The sequence below is a fragment of the Ambystoma mexicanum genome, chromosome 3q, assembly GCF_040938575.1.
Source record: "Ambystoma mexicanum isolate Mex_15411 chromosome 3q, UKY_AmexF1_1, whole genome shotgun sequence".
NCBI classification, from domain to species: domain Eukaryota; kingdom Metazoa; phylum Chordata; class Amphibia; order Caudata; family Ambystomatidae; genus Ambystoma; species Ambystoma mexicanum.
The window spans coordinates 1,186,269,623-1,186,284,916 of NC_090926.1; positions in this window are offsets into that span (position 1 = coordinate 1,186,269,623).

The following is a 15,294-nucleotide window of genomic DNA, read 5'->3' on the forward strand; positions in this document are numbered from 1 at the left end:
AGTTGCTGTGTCCACCCCTGCTGGAACTGAAGACTCCCGACTGGGATTACATCGCTCCACAGCCCAGCCCCAGGACCCAGTTGCCCACCCACACCTGCCTCTGGGGTTGCCATGTCGGGCACTTCCACATCTGGCACCAGTGGCAACCCCAGGCCAGAGGGGCAGAGGGGCACCAGCTTCACTGCCACCGAAGTTGGTGTCCTGGTGGAGCATGTCCTGGGGCAGTATGATGCCCTCTTTGGATCGCCCCGCGCCAGCAAGGAAGGACGGGAGAGGATCTGGGCCGACTGTGTGGTTGCCATCAACGTGGAGGGGGTGGCAACCCGCAACGTCCTGAAGATCAAGAAGCGCTGGGAGGACTTGAGGTCCAGGACCCTTGTGAAGGCCCGGCGCCTCGTGGAGGGGGGCCGGGGCCGCATGAGTTCCATCCAGATGAGGGTCCTGGAACGCGTACGCCCAGCGCTCCACGCCCAGATCCTTGAGAGGGAGGCCCGTCTGGAATTGAGCGGTAAGTGTCCAAGCATTACTGTGTGAGACAGGGCATGTTGCGGTGTGCTGGTTCTATGATACTTGCCTGTATGTGTGCCATAGGCCATGTATGCATGTATGTGTGCAGGGACATCATGGTAATGCATGTGCGACCAGTGATGTGTGACCCACATGGTTGTTGCATGTGTTCAAATGCCGCATGGGGAGCCCTATGCAGATTTTGAACATGAGAGCATGCCAGTCTCTGTACCTGGACATGGGTGGGGGTGAGGGATGGGTGCTGATGCTAGGTACATATATGGTAGCCATGTCTGTGTGCCTGACCTGCGTGTCTGTGACTTGTGCATGCCATGGATGCATGACACATGTGTGTGACAATGCACAGATTCAGTGAAGCAACCAAATTACCCTTGTATCCGCTGTGTTTGGTGTGTTTGGGGCCAGATGGATGTGACTGAGGTGAAGTGTGTGCATGTGATAGGCATGAGCCATGATGCATGTGAGTTACATATCATTGAATGTTTCAAGAGTCCATTGGACATGCATGGAAATGTCCATGGCATGCACCATGCCTGTTACTGTGTGTGTTTTGCCTGGACTGACCCATGTGTTGTGGAGGGACATGATGGAAGTGTACTTTGACAGTGGTGCTCATCTGCTATTGCTTCCTGTCTAGGGGACCATTGTACAGTGCCCTGATGCTTGTGTTCTTTGTCTCCCTCTACGCAGCGGCTAGTGAAGAAGAGGGCCGAGACGGCGCTGTGGAGCAAGGCAGCGGGGATGCCCCCACGGCTGCAGCAGAAGGGGTGGGTGAGCCCCCACAGGGGCCTGCTATGGTGGGAGACGGTGAGGAGCCATCCAGGTTGGTGGTTTGCACAGAGGAGGAGGAGGCCGCCACTGGGGCACACATGGGGCCTGGTGGGGGCATCCCTGCTGGTGCAAGTGGTGCAGTCCAGGGCCAGGGGCAGGAGGCACCACAGGTCACCGTGGAGGGGCCTGTGCATGTCGCTGTCCCTGACCCTGTGAGTGCACCACCATGCACCAGCAGGGATGCCCCGTCCCAGGCCCGTCCGCAGGTAGAGGGGATGTCCATGTCACCTGACTCCCCTCCACCTGCGGACGTGGGAACCCCTGGCCGTGTGGAGAAGGTCCTGATTGGGGTCGCGATGCGCACGGCTGTGATTCGTGATGCCGTGCGTGCTTCCCGGGAGGACGACACACGTCATCACGAAGTGCACCGTGCCGACGTGGCCCAATTGGGATCGGCCATGTTCGGGGGTTTTCTGCATGTGTTGTCCAATCTGGCGGCCCTCTCCTCCTCTGTGCAGGCTATACACCAGTCGTTCTCCTTGCCGTCTTCCGGCCCAGATGCCACCAGGGCCCCCTGTGGACCTGCCCCGACCAATGCAGCCAGCTCGGTGGGGATCCCATCCCTGCCACAGTTGGGAGTCGGAGGTCCAGCAGGGGTGGACAACACAGCAACTGGACCCCAGCAGGTGGAAGATGTGACAGCATCATCAGGCAGGGCACGTGCACGACGGCGTCGGTGGTTTCCATCAGCCTGGATGCCGTCGTGCTGGCAGAGGCAGTGGCGTCGGAGGCAGCAGCAGGCTCGACGTGGGAGGCATCATGGCTCGGGGCCTTCAAGATCAGAGGGGCAGGCATGGGCCGGAGGGCAGGGCAACCCTGGGATGGTGGTGTCTTCCGTGTGGGAGCAGTTGGTCCAGCGGATAGGTGCGGAGCGGCAGTGGGCGGAAGAGGAGCGGCTCACCATGGTCAGGGCGGAGTTCTCCATGCGTCGGGCGTTGAGGCGGGCTGAGTGCCTCGAGGAAGCTCGCAGGGAGTTTGAGCTGGACATGGGGTTATCCCTGCGAGACCTCGGGGCCAGGACAGAGTCCCGCCTCCAGGACATCGACATGGAGTTCGATGATGCCCTGGCCAGCAACATCACCGAGTGAGCCGCAGGACTTGCCCGCTGCCTTTGTATATAGTTATTTAGTTAGTTAGTGTTAGGTTTCCTTTATTAATTTTTGTTTTTTTGGACCGCTCGGACAATGGCCACTTTTTTGTATATATTATTTTCATTAGGTAGTAGTAGGTTTCATTTATGGTGTTGGGCTCATGGACCCTGGAATTTTCGTGTATATAGTTTGCTTTTTGAAGAAACATTTTTTTTATTAATTATTGTGTTCACCATGAGGAAATGGTTTTTCATTATTTTACTTCCACATGATTTTGCTTTGGACAACATTTGTTTTTGGATTACTTTGTTTTTTTTATTTTTACATTTGTTCTCGGACATGGACCATTTATTTTGTTATCCCCATTGTTGTATGTTTGATTTTTTTACTTATTTTTCATCTTTAATACATGTTCTTTTTAACTTTCACTTGTGGTATTTTCTCATTGGTTTCATACATGTCATGATATGGGTTTTGACATTGACTTGCACCCATTGTGTATGTGTGTGTGACGGACATGTGTTCATTTACAGACTTGCCATTGGGGTTGTATCATGTAATTGCATTCACTATGTGGGTGGATGCAATCCTTGCCTGGGTGTTTGTGCTGGGTATGCTGCCCATTACTGCCATGATTGAGTATCGTCAGGACCTGGGGGCAGGGGGACATGTGTGGGTGCCTGGTGGAGGGTGCCCCTGCACTGCTGGGGTGTGGGGGTGGTGGGAGACATGAGTGGGGGCCTGGTGGAGGGTGACCCTGCACTGCTGGGGTGTGGGGGTGGTGGGAGACATGAGTGGGGGCCTGGTGGAGGGTGCCCCTGCACTGCTGGGGTGTGGGGGTGGTGGGAGACATGAGTGGGGGCCTGGTGGAGGGTGCCACTGGTTGCTGGGGGTGGGGGTGGTGGGTGACATGAGTGGGGGCCTGGTGGAGGGTGCCCTTGCACTGCTGGGGTGTGGGGGTGGTGGGAGACATGAGTGGGGGCCTGGTGGAGGGTGCCCCTGGTGGCTGGGGGCTGGGGGTGGTGGGTGACATGAGTGGGGGCCTGGTGGAGGCTGCCCCTGCACTGCTGGGGTGTGGGGGTGGTGGGAGACATGAGTGGGGGCCTGGTGGAGGCTGCCCCTGCACTGCTGGGGTGTGGGGGTGGTGGGAGACATGAGTGGGGGCCTGGTGGAGGGTGCCCCTGCACTGCTGGGGTGTGGGGGTGGTGGGAGACATGAGTGGGGGCCTGGTGGAGGCTGCCCCTGCACTGCTGGGGGGTGGGGGTGGTGGGAGACATGAGTGGGGGCCTGGTGGAGGCTGCCCCTGCACTGCTGGGGTGTGGGGGTGGTGGGAGACATGAGTGGGGGCCTGGTGGAGGGTGCCCCTGCACTGCTGGGGTGTGGGGGTGGTGGGAGACATGAGTGGGGGCCTGGTGGAGGGTGACCCTGGTGGCTGGGGGGTGGGGGTGGTGGGAGACATGGGTGGGGGCCTGGTGGAGGGTGACCCTGGTGGCTGGGGGGTGGGGGTGTGGGGTGACATGAGTGGGGGCCTGGTGGAGGCTGCCCCTGCACTGCTGGGGTGTGGGGGTGGTGGGAGACATGAGTGGGGGCCTGGTGGAGGGTGACCCTGGTGGCTGGGGGGTGGGGGTGGTGGGTGACATGAGTGGGGGCCTGGTGGAGGGTGCCCCTGGTGGCTGGGGGGTGGGGGTGGTGGGTGACATGAGTGGGGGCCTGGTGGAGGCTGCCCCTGCACTGCTGGGGTGTGGGGGTGGTGGGAGACATGAGTGGGGGCCTGGTGGAGGCTGCCCCTGCACTGCTGGGGTGTGGGGGTGGTGGGAGACATGAGTGGGGGCCTGGTGGAGGGTGCCCCTGCACTGCTGGGGTGTGGGGGTGGTGGGAGACATGAGTGGGGGCCTGGTGGAGGGTGCCCCTGGTGGCTGGGGGGTGGGGGTAGTGGGAGACATGGGTGGGGGCCTGGTGGAGGGTGACCCTTGTGGCTGGGGGGTGGGGGTGGTGGGTGACATGAGTGGGGGCCTGGTGGAGGGTGCCCCTGGTGGCTGGGGGGTGGGGGTGGTGGGAGACATGGGTGGGGGCCTGGTGGAGGGTGACCCTGGTGGCTGGGGGGTGGGGGTGGTGGGTGACATGAGTGGGGGCCTGGTGGAGGCTGCCCCTGCACTGCTGGGGTGTGGGGGTGGTGGGAGACATGAGTGGGGGCCTGGTGGAGGGTGACCCTGGTGGCTGGGGGGTGGGGGTGGTGGGTGACATGAGTGGGGGCCTGGTGGAGGGTGCCCCTGGTGGCTGGGGGGTGGGGGTGGTGGGTGACATGAGTGGGGGCCTGGTGGAGGCTGCCCCTGCACTGCTGGGGTGTGGGGTGGTGGGAGACATGAGTGGGGGCCTGGTGGAGGCTGCCCCTGCACTGCTGGGGTGTGTGGGTGGTGGGAGACATGAGTGGGGGCCTGGTGGAGGGTGCCCCTGCACTGCTGGGGTGTGGGGGTGGTGGGAGACATGAGTGGGGGCCTGGTGGAGGGTGACCCTGGTGGCTGGGGGGTGGGGGTGGTGGGTGACATGAGTGGGTGCCTGGTGGAGGCTGCCCCTGCACTGCTGGGGTGTGGGGGTGGTGGGAGACATGAGTGGGGGCCTGGTGGAGGGTGCCCCTGGTGGCTGGGGGCTGGGGGTGGTGGGTGACATGAGTGGGGGCCTGGTGGAGGCTGCCCCTGCACTGCTGGGGTGTGGGGTGGTGGGAGACATGAGTGGGGGCCTGGTGGAGGCTGCCCCTGCACTGCTGGGGTGTGGGGGTGGTGGGAGACATGAGTGGGGGCCTGGTGGAGGGTGCCCCTGCACTGCTGGGGTGTGGGGGTGGTGGGAGACATGAGTGGGGGCCTGGTGGAGGCTGCCCCTGCACTGCTGGGGGGTGGGGGTGGTGGGAGACATGAGTGGGGGCCTGGTGGAGGCTGCCCCTGCACTGCTGGGGTGTGGGGGTGGTGGGAGACATGAGTGGGGGCCTGGTGGAGGGTGCCCCTGCACTGCTGGGGTGTGGGGGTGGTGGGAGACATGAGTGGGGGCCTGGTGGAGGGTGACCCTGGTGGCTGGGGGGTGGGGGTGGTGGGAGACATGGGTGGGGGCCTGGTGGAGGGTGACCCTGGTGGCTGGGGGGTGGGGGTGGTGGGTGACATGAGTGGGGGCCTGGTGGAGGCTGCCCCTGCACTGCTGGGGTGTGGGGGTGGTGGGAGACATGAGTGGGGGCCTGGTGGAGGGTGACCCTGGTGGCTGGGGGGTGGGGGTGGTGGGTGACATGAGTGGGGGCCTGGTGGAGGGTGCCCCTGGTGGCTGGGGGGTGGGGGTGGTGGGTGACATGAGTGGGGGCCTGGTGGAGGCTGCCCCTGCACTGCTGGGGTGTGGGGGTGGTGGGAGACATGAGTGGGGGCCTGGTGGAGGCTGCCCCTGCACTGCTGGGGTGTGGGGGTGGTGGGAGACATGAGTGGGGGCCTGGTGGAGGGTGCCCCTGCACTGCTGGGGTGTGGGGGTGGTGGGAGACATGAGTGGGGGCCTGGTGGAGGGTGACCCTGGTGGCTGGGGGGTGGAGGTGGTGGGTGACATGAGTGGGGGCCTGGTGGAGGGTGACCCTGGTGGCTGAGGGGTGGGGGTGGTGGGAGACATGGGTGGGGGCCTGGTGGAGGGTGCCCCTGCACTGCTGGGGTGTGGGGGTGGTGGGAGACATGAGTGGGGGCCTGGTGGAGGGTGCCCCTGGTGGCTGGGGGGTGGGGGTGGTGGGAGACATGGGTGGGGGCCTGGTGGAGGGTGACCCTGGTGGCTGGGTGGTGGGGGTGGTGGGTGACATGAGTGGGGGCCTGGTGGAGGGTGCCCCTGGTGGCTGGGGGGTGGGGGTGGTGGGAGACATGGGTGGGGGCCTGGTGGAGGGTGACCCTGGTGGCTGGGGGGTGGGGGTGGTGGGTGACATGAGTGGGGGCCTGGTGGAGGCTGCCCCTGCACTGCTGGGGTGTGGGGGTGGTGGGAGACATGAGTGGGGGCCTGGTGGAGGGTGACCCTGGTGGCTGGGGGGTGGGGGTGGTGGGTGACATGAGTGGGGGCCTGGTGGAGGGTGCCCCTGGTGGTTGGGGGGTGGGGGTGGTGGGTGACATGAGTGGGGGCCTGGTGGAGGCTGCCCCTGCACTGCTGGGGTGTGGGGGTGGTGGGAGACATGAGTGGGGGCCTGGTGGAGGCTGCCCCTGCACTGCTGGGGTGTGGGGGTGGTGGGAGACATGAGTGGGGGCCTGGTGGAGGGCGCCCCTGCACTGCTGGGGTGTGGGGGTGGTGGGAGACATGAGTGGGGGCCTGGTGGAGGGTGACCCTGGTGGCTGGGGGGTGGGGGTGGTGGGTGACATGAGTGGGTGCCTGGTGGAGGCTGCCCCTGCACTGCTGGGGTGTGGGGGTGGTGGGAGACATGAGTGGGGGCCTGGTGGAGGGTGACCCTGGTGGCTGGGGGGTGGGGGTGGTGGGGGTGGTGGGTGACATGAGTGGGGGCCTGGTGGAGGGTGCCCCTGGTGGCTGGGGGGTGGGGGTGGTGGTGACATGAGTGGGGGCCTGGTGGAGGGTGACCCTGGTGGCTGGGGGGTGGGGGTGGTGGGTGACATGAGTGGGTGCCTGGTGGAGGCTGCCCCTGCACTGCTGGGGTGTGGGGGTGGTGGGTGACATGAGTGGGGGCCTGGTGGAGGGTGACCCTGGTGGCTGGGGGGTGGGGGTGGTGGGAGACATGAGTTGGACATGGGTGGGGGCCTGCTGGCAGGTGCCCCACAGTGCTGGGGGGTGGGGGTGGTGGGGGACATGAGTTGGACATGGGTGGGGGCCTGCTGGCAGGTGCCCCACAGTGCTGGAGTTTGGGGGTGCAAGGGGACATGAGTTGGTGTTCATTAGTTCAAGGAGACATGTGCCTTTGCTGGGGGGCATGCCCATGTTGGGTGGGCTGCCTGCGGGACATGACCAGGGATGCAGGGTAGTCCCCTGTGGTGTGGGCTGCCTGCAGGGGCCGTGGAGGGTGTACAGGGTACACCTGGGAGGACCCACACTGTCAAATTACATGTGGGACTCCCTGGCACCCCTGAAATACACGTACCGTGCAGAAATCGCGTGTAAAACTTCCCGCGCACCCCTGAAATACACGCGCCCAGGCTATTCGCGTGTGGAACTTCCCGCGCACCCCTGAAATACACGCGCCCAGGCTATTCGCGTGTAAAACTTCCTGCGCACCCCTGAAATACACGCGCCCAGGCTATTCGCGTGTGGAACTTCCCGCGCACCACTGAAATACACGCGCCCAGGCTATTCGCGTGTGGAACTTCCCGTGCACCCCTGAAATACACGCGCCCAGGCTATTCGCGTGTGGAACTTCCCGCGCACCCCTGAAATACACGCACCCAGGCTATTCGCGTGTGGAACTCCCCGCGCACCCCTGAAATACACGCGCCCAGGCTATTCGCGTGTGGAACTTCCCGCGCACCCCTGAAATACACGCGCCCAGGCTATTCGCGTGTGGAACTCCCCGCGCACCCCTGAAATACACGTGCCAGGCTATTCGCGTGTGGAACTTCCCGCGCACCCCTCAAATACACGCGCCCAGGCTATTCGCGTGTGGAACTTCCCGCGCACCCCTGAAATACACGCACCCAGGCTATTCACGTGTGGAACTTCCCGCGCACCCCTCAAATACACGCGCCCAGGCTATTCGCTGTGGAATTTCCCGCGCACCCCTGGAATACACGTAGCCCGCTCCCCCAGGCCCGATCGCGTGAGGAACTTCACGCGAACCCCTGTAATACACGTAGCCCGCTCCCCCAGGCCCGATCGCGTGTGAAACTTCACGCGAACCCCTGAAATACACGTAGCACGCTCCCCCAGGCCCGATCGCGTGAGGAACTTGACGCGAACCCCTCTAATACACGTAGCCCGCTCCCCCAGGCCCGATCGCGTGTGAAACTTCACGCGAACCCCTGAAATACACGTAGCACGCTCCCCCAGGCCCGATCGCGTGAGAAACTTCACGTGAACCCCTGAAATACACGTAGCCTGCTCCCCCAGGCCCGATCGCGTGAATAACTTCACGCGAACCCCTGTGATGCACGTACCCTGCTGAAATCGCGTGTGAGACTTCCCGCGCACCCCGTTATACACGCACACGTATTTTTTGTCAGCGGGTGTCCGTGTTTGTGGGTACCCCTTTGCACGTCATTTTTCCTGGAGGGCCACAGTATGGGACATTCATCATGGCAGTATATAGGTGCTATTTGTTGGCGCACCTTTTGGCGCACATTTCTTACAGCCGCAGAGACGCTACCGCCTGCTTTCTTGTGGCGGTCGTGTTTGTGCCTGTGCGCTGGTTTGAGCGTGCGCTTTTTTCCCCTATTCTATTCCATGAATACGTGTTGTAGGCGAGCGTGTGGGCGTTCCGCGCACTTGTGCCCTGTACTTCCCCCGTGACGCCCACGTTTTGGCAAGTTGTTCCCCATTCCGAGTGTTACGCCCATGTTCCGCCTACTTTTGTTGCGTGCGCCGCGCTATGTGCGAATTTCGCTGTGGCCTGTGCGATTTTCGCTGTGACCTGGCGCACGCTGTTAGATGGCCTGTGCGCCAACGTGCGCCGCGCACTTTTTTATCGCACATCCGCTGGTTTTCTCGCGCACGGCCTTCCATGAATCGACGTGCGCTGCTTTTTGTGCGATTTTCGCACTTGCACTGCGATTTTCGCTATTCCACTGCGATTCGCACGTTTTTGCCCACTTGCGCCGCGCTAATTATTCCATGAATCGGCCTGTTAGTAGTGTATTATATAATTATACACAGCCAGTAAAAGGTCATGCACCTTCATACACTCACACACATACACACTATAATTGAAAAGCTCCCAGCTGCAATTACACCAATACCTGTAAATCACATCCTTCTACTTTATTACCCACACCTTCACAAATGCATACATTCCATACTTTTCTATACAGTTTCTGCCATTTACCTTATAAAAATTGCAAAATAAATATATCAATTTTTCTTCTTTCTCCTAACATCCTATAACACAGCTTTAAAAAATTCATACACTTAATATTCTACTCATTTGCAAAGCATGTTGAACTAACATATTCTAAATGAAATATGAAGGCTGCACATAGTCAAATGAAACTGCATGCATACAAAATGTTCAGATATCAAAAAAGTTTACTACTACAAAAACATAAAAATGAATCTCTCAATTAACATCACTGTTATAAACACACAAAATTACTAACTTCTTTCTTTTACAATTACAGTGAAGACCACTCTCCTGGAAAACAGCAACATCTGAACTAGAAACACCAACTACAAAGAAGCCTGCTCATTTCACAAAAAAGAGTAAGTACAATACTACCATACTTTCTCTGCCTAGCCTTTAAATCTCTCCACAATCTTGCTCTCCCTTATCTCTCCTCTCTACTCTCTTTGTACACTCCCTCCCCCTCCCTTCACTCTGCTGGCCACTTTCTTCTCACTGTTCCTCCTTCCCCTTATACCACACCCCATTTCTGCTCTGTTCATCTCCTAGCTCCCTGCAGTGGAACTCCTTGCCTCTCTCACTCTGCTCTATTTCTACCTTTTCCTCATTCTACACTTTCCTCAAATCTCTCCTTCTCCACTCCCCAAGATGAAACCTCTCCCACCTTCTTCACCTTCCCCCCTTGCCTTATCTCCTTAATCATCCCCCTCCCCTTCCCTCTCCCCCATTCTCACCTTTAACTCCATCTGTTTCCCTCCTTCTCCTCCTCTTTCTCTTCCCCACCCTTCCCTCTCACTTCTACTGCACTACTCACTTTCATCTCTTCACTTTAATTGGTCTAGTTACTGTTTTCTTGGACTGATTCTCAATTTTAAATTGTTTCCACTGTTAATGTTATAATTTAACTTGTTATATTTATCATCTTGTTATTAAAATATATTACTCTAACACACTGTGAGAGTGATTCATGTAATTTGTGCACCAAAACAAACAAACATTTGTGTACCATTCTACCCACAAATCACCATTTATTGAACAGGGATTAGCACACAGAATGGCACACAAATCCCTGTTTTTCAGAGCACAAATAACATAACTCAGTCCCTAGAATATTAGTATTACAAAACAAAGAAAAGTTTACATTTTATATCATTTGATTTACTATTAGTGCTTATCCTCACCACTTGCACACTTTTTACTGTCATCGTAACCGCAGTATAGTAACACACAAATAGAAGAGTAGCCTTCCCAGCTAATTGTAGCTGCCCAATGCACAATCACACACCACCAGATACATCTTTACAATCATACTCAAACATTCATGCATACAGCACACATACATTGCACAACAGCCCAACCCATGCCTTAAATTGCTTTATTTCAACAGACCCCACAGAATGCCTACCAGAAAGCAACACAGAAATAGAGCAAATGAAAATAAAAATGTCCAAAATAAGCATCCATCTCTAGCAGAGTTTGTACAAAAAGTTCAAACAAAACTGCTAATACAGTCATTTAGCAAAACTAAACGATCTTCCAGTACAGAAACGTTGCCTCCTCTATCAAAATGTAAAAGAAAACAGAAAATGATTAACAGAAATACAGGTACCACTACTGCTAAAACTGCCCCTATAAATCTTGATATAGCAGGAAGTAACCATACAAAAAAAGTATATTAGCAAAAATATTCCGCCACAGAGTCCTTCAGAATCTTATGAAATCAGGAGACAAATCATGCAAAACCCTTAAAATCTACCGTAGTAAATTAATCTTAGAAGCTTTGATAGACAGTGCAATCCTTCTCAAAAGAAAGTTATTTACTTTAGTGTTAAACAGAATGAAACCACTAACAAAACTAAGTACTAAATTACAAAAAAAGCTTCTCAATAAACGGAATGTGAACAAAAATAACTTCTTAAATATCTGTGGAGGTGAATGGAGTCACACCACAAGCACAAAAACTTAATAATACCATAATGGAACAAGAAATACTGCTTACAAAAATATCTCCAAAGAACTCAGAATCAATTCTCCATTTGACTGATCCAGAACGTCCAGTATACAAATGGCCATGCATGTCAATGTGTAACATTGCCAAAAAATCTTTCAAATCTTTACGCCAGTTCCTCACTCAGTATGTGAAAGGCAAAGACAAAATCAAAACAAAACTCTTACAAAATATGGATACTTGATTTTTTGTTTATTTTATTCATATAGCGCGTCTTACCCAGAGGTATCTGGGCGCTGGAGGATAAGATCAGGTTACAGGTTACAGGATAATAGTTACAGGTTACAGTTCTTTAGACAAGTATAGAGAACACTTAATACATGTTACATTCATTCGAGAAGGTACAGAAGTAGCTTAATTTAAATCATACCAGATAGTACATGAAGGCATTTGTTACTTGAAACAGATCATACATACTAGTACATAGGGCATAGGATACATGGCAATGGTATAGGTACAATCAGTTATGATCAAGAGTGGTATGTATGGGTACGTTTGGTGCAGAAGGCTACGATCGGGAAATAGGGTTTGTTTTTATTCAGTATTTTTATTTGTATTTGTTTTATTTATAAAGTGCAGGCCAATAGGCATGCGGGCGCATATTTTCAGTACATGTTGCAGAAGGTTACAGTTACATACATTAGAAAAGAAATGATACATACGTGTTGCAGATACATGAGTAATAGAGCTACATACAGAACATAGAAAAGATACAGTTAAATATTAAAGAGCGGTGCTTACAGTAATAACATTAGGGCAATCGACAGACCAAAGATTAAGGAGGTTAAGCTGTCATTGTGTCCAAATCCTGAAGCCAACGCTTAGTGTTGCTCTTGAATACGTGGAAGGAAGGTTCCGATCTGAGGGCAGCAGGGAGTGAGTTCCATAACTTTGATGCCTGTACAGGGAAGCTAGCACAACCTGAATTATGGAGTTTGAATCTTGGTATGGACATAGTGTTTGCTTGACCCGCTCTGCGTAGTCTTGAGGACGTATGGGAGGTCAGTTGGTTATTAGAAAGGTAGACTGGAGCGAAGTTAGCCCTGACTTTGTGTGTTAAGGCCAAAGTTCTGAGAGTTATTCTAAAAAGCAGCTTCCATCATATCAAAATGATATCAACACATCATTCAACTATAAGAAATCTAGTCTATAAACTGTACTATGCTAAAAGTGCTGCTTTAGCACTAGCCAATTTAAATAACAATATTCTAATGGTACATCCAAAGAACTTCTTGAAGAAATCAACCATATCCAGAGTAAATATTTTGGAAGTGAAAACCACTTTCAAAATGCAATAGCTTTACAACAGACTAGCAACAATTCTGCACATGACAACCTTCTACTACACACATACAAAAAAAGAAATACTAAAATTCAAAAGTACATCCGGTGAAATACCAACCCATGTGTGTGTGTGTTGCTACAAAACTTTTTATAAAAGTAACACAAAAACTATAGACATAACATACAAAATAGAAGACAATGAAGAATCCAAATGGTTTGAATTAGCTCTCTACCTTATAGCAGAAAACAAATACAAAATAACTGACCCCTTAACAGTTTGCAGTTACTGCACTACAAAACTTGACAACAATCAAACTCCTTCACGTGCTATCACAACTAATTTGAAATTATTACCTCTACCAAAACCCATGCAACAACTCAATTTATATGAGAGCATCATAATTCAAACAGTACACCCATTCCAAGCAATAATACACCTTCAACCAAAAACAGCAAAATTACTTCCCTCTGAATTGGTGAAAGGCATTTGCAGCAAAGTAGTATATTTACCATTAGATCTAAAAGAAAATGTGCACACTCTGGGAGTGCAACGTCCAATAGAACAATATTTAATTGTCTTAGTAAATGGTGCACCTACAAAAGACAAAATAAATTGGCAACAACTGGTGGATTTACATAAAGTTAGACAAGCCTTGCAATATCTAAAAGACAATATTGAATACTACAAATAAATAAATATTGAAGAAAACTTAAGAGAAACAACTAAAATAATACAAGAGTCACCAGAAGCTGGTCAATTTGAACCTCTAGATCCTGCTACAATATCCAATATTTTGGACCATTATACATTGCATCCATTACACTCTAAAGACACCATAGATGATGCACTAGAAATGTACCAAATGCGACAAACAAAAGGATCACCAATCAGCATATGGGAAAAAAGTATAGAAGCACATGCTTTTCCTTTACTCTTTCCTACTGGCAAAGGAGGAAGGTACGATGATAGACCCACTCAGATAACAGCATCAGAATACCGCTCATTACAAATGTATTCTGAAGATCCCAGATTTAGACAAAAATGTGGCACCTACTCTTTGAAAGTGAACTAGCAACTCTATGTTACGGAGTTGCACACATTAAAATCAGGGACCCACTTTCAAAATATGTCAGCTACACAATTACTACAAAAAGTGAAAGAAAAACATGAAGTTTTACAATCAAGCATTACAAATCTGTAAGCAAACATGCGTGGTACAAAAGAATACTTGTTCCAACGTAATGGAGATGTACGTTGCATGATAAGAAACCTTGGCCCACCCACTTGGTTTGTTACATTAAGTTGTGTAGAATATGCATGGGAAGATGTACATGATTTCCTACGCATATCAAACAAAAACAAAACAAACATGGATATACTAACACCTGGAGAACTTGCTAAATCCTGTTAATGTTTCAAGATATTTCAATCACCGCTTCATTGCTATGCTACACTTTATTTGTAATAAAACTGTTCCTCCCCTCAGAGAAGTTCAACACTTCTTTTGGAGAAAAGAATACCAAGCCAGAGGAGCACCACATATCCACATGCTTTTATGGATTAAAGATGCTCCTATATTTGGTCAAGACAGCGATGCCACTGTGTTAAGCATTTAACAAAAAATATGTCACTTGTGAAATTCCATCAGAAGCAACAAATGGTGATCTTCATGCACAAATTGTACAATTTCAAAGACACAAATGTGGCAAATATTGTTGTCGCAAATACAAAAACAAAGGGAAATACTACACCAAATGCTATTCGGTTTCCCTAGACCGGTTACAGAAACAGGTGAAGTGAACAACTTCATCTCTTCAGTTAGACATAGTGTTAAAGGTAAATACCTAAAAATATACATTACATAAAAAGAAAAGAAGAAGCAAAATATATCAATGATTACAATGCAATCATTGCCCTATTGTGGAATGCAAACATAGATGTGGCGTACATTGCAGACAATTCCACTGCAGTTGCACTATATGTTACAGCCTACTTAACAAAAGCAGAAGAAACAGAGCTTCAATACCTCTGGAATGACCTGTCATCAGACAAAACACTGTCTCAGAAATTGAACATCTTGGGCATAAAAATGCTCTCCCATAGAGAATGTGGCTGCTATGAAGCTCCAGAACATTTAACCGGTACTGCTTTCTATGGAAAATCTGAAAATATAGTATGGCTAAGTCTTGGTCCTGCTAAATCTAGAAAAAGAGTTCTCAATTCATACGACTACATAGAAACAATAGCAAAAAATGATCCCAACAGCCAAGACATTTTAAAAAACAATTTAATACACATACTACCCAAACAGAAGTACCACTTTGGAAACCAGGTGCCTATACCACATAACCCAAAAATTCACATACAAAAATAATATAAAAACGGATGAAAAAAAGGTAGATAACAAATTGTGAAGGCAGCTTAGTAAAACTTACCAAACCAAGTTTAATTATATCAAATTTTCATTAAAAACTCCTCAACATAAAGAACTATATTACATGTCCCTGTTACAACCCATTAAAGCATGGAGAAAAGAAGAAGACATACTAGATAA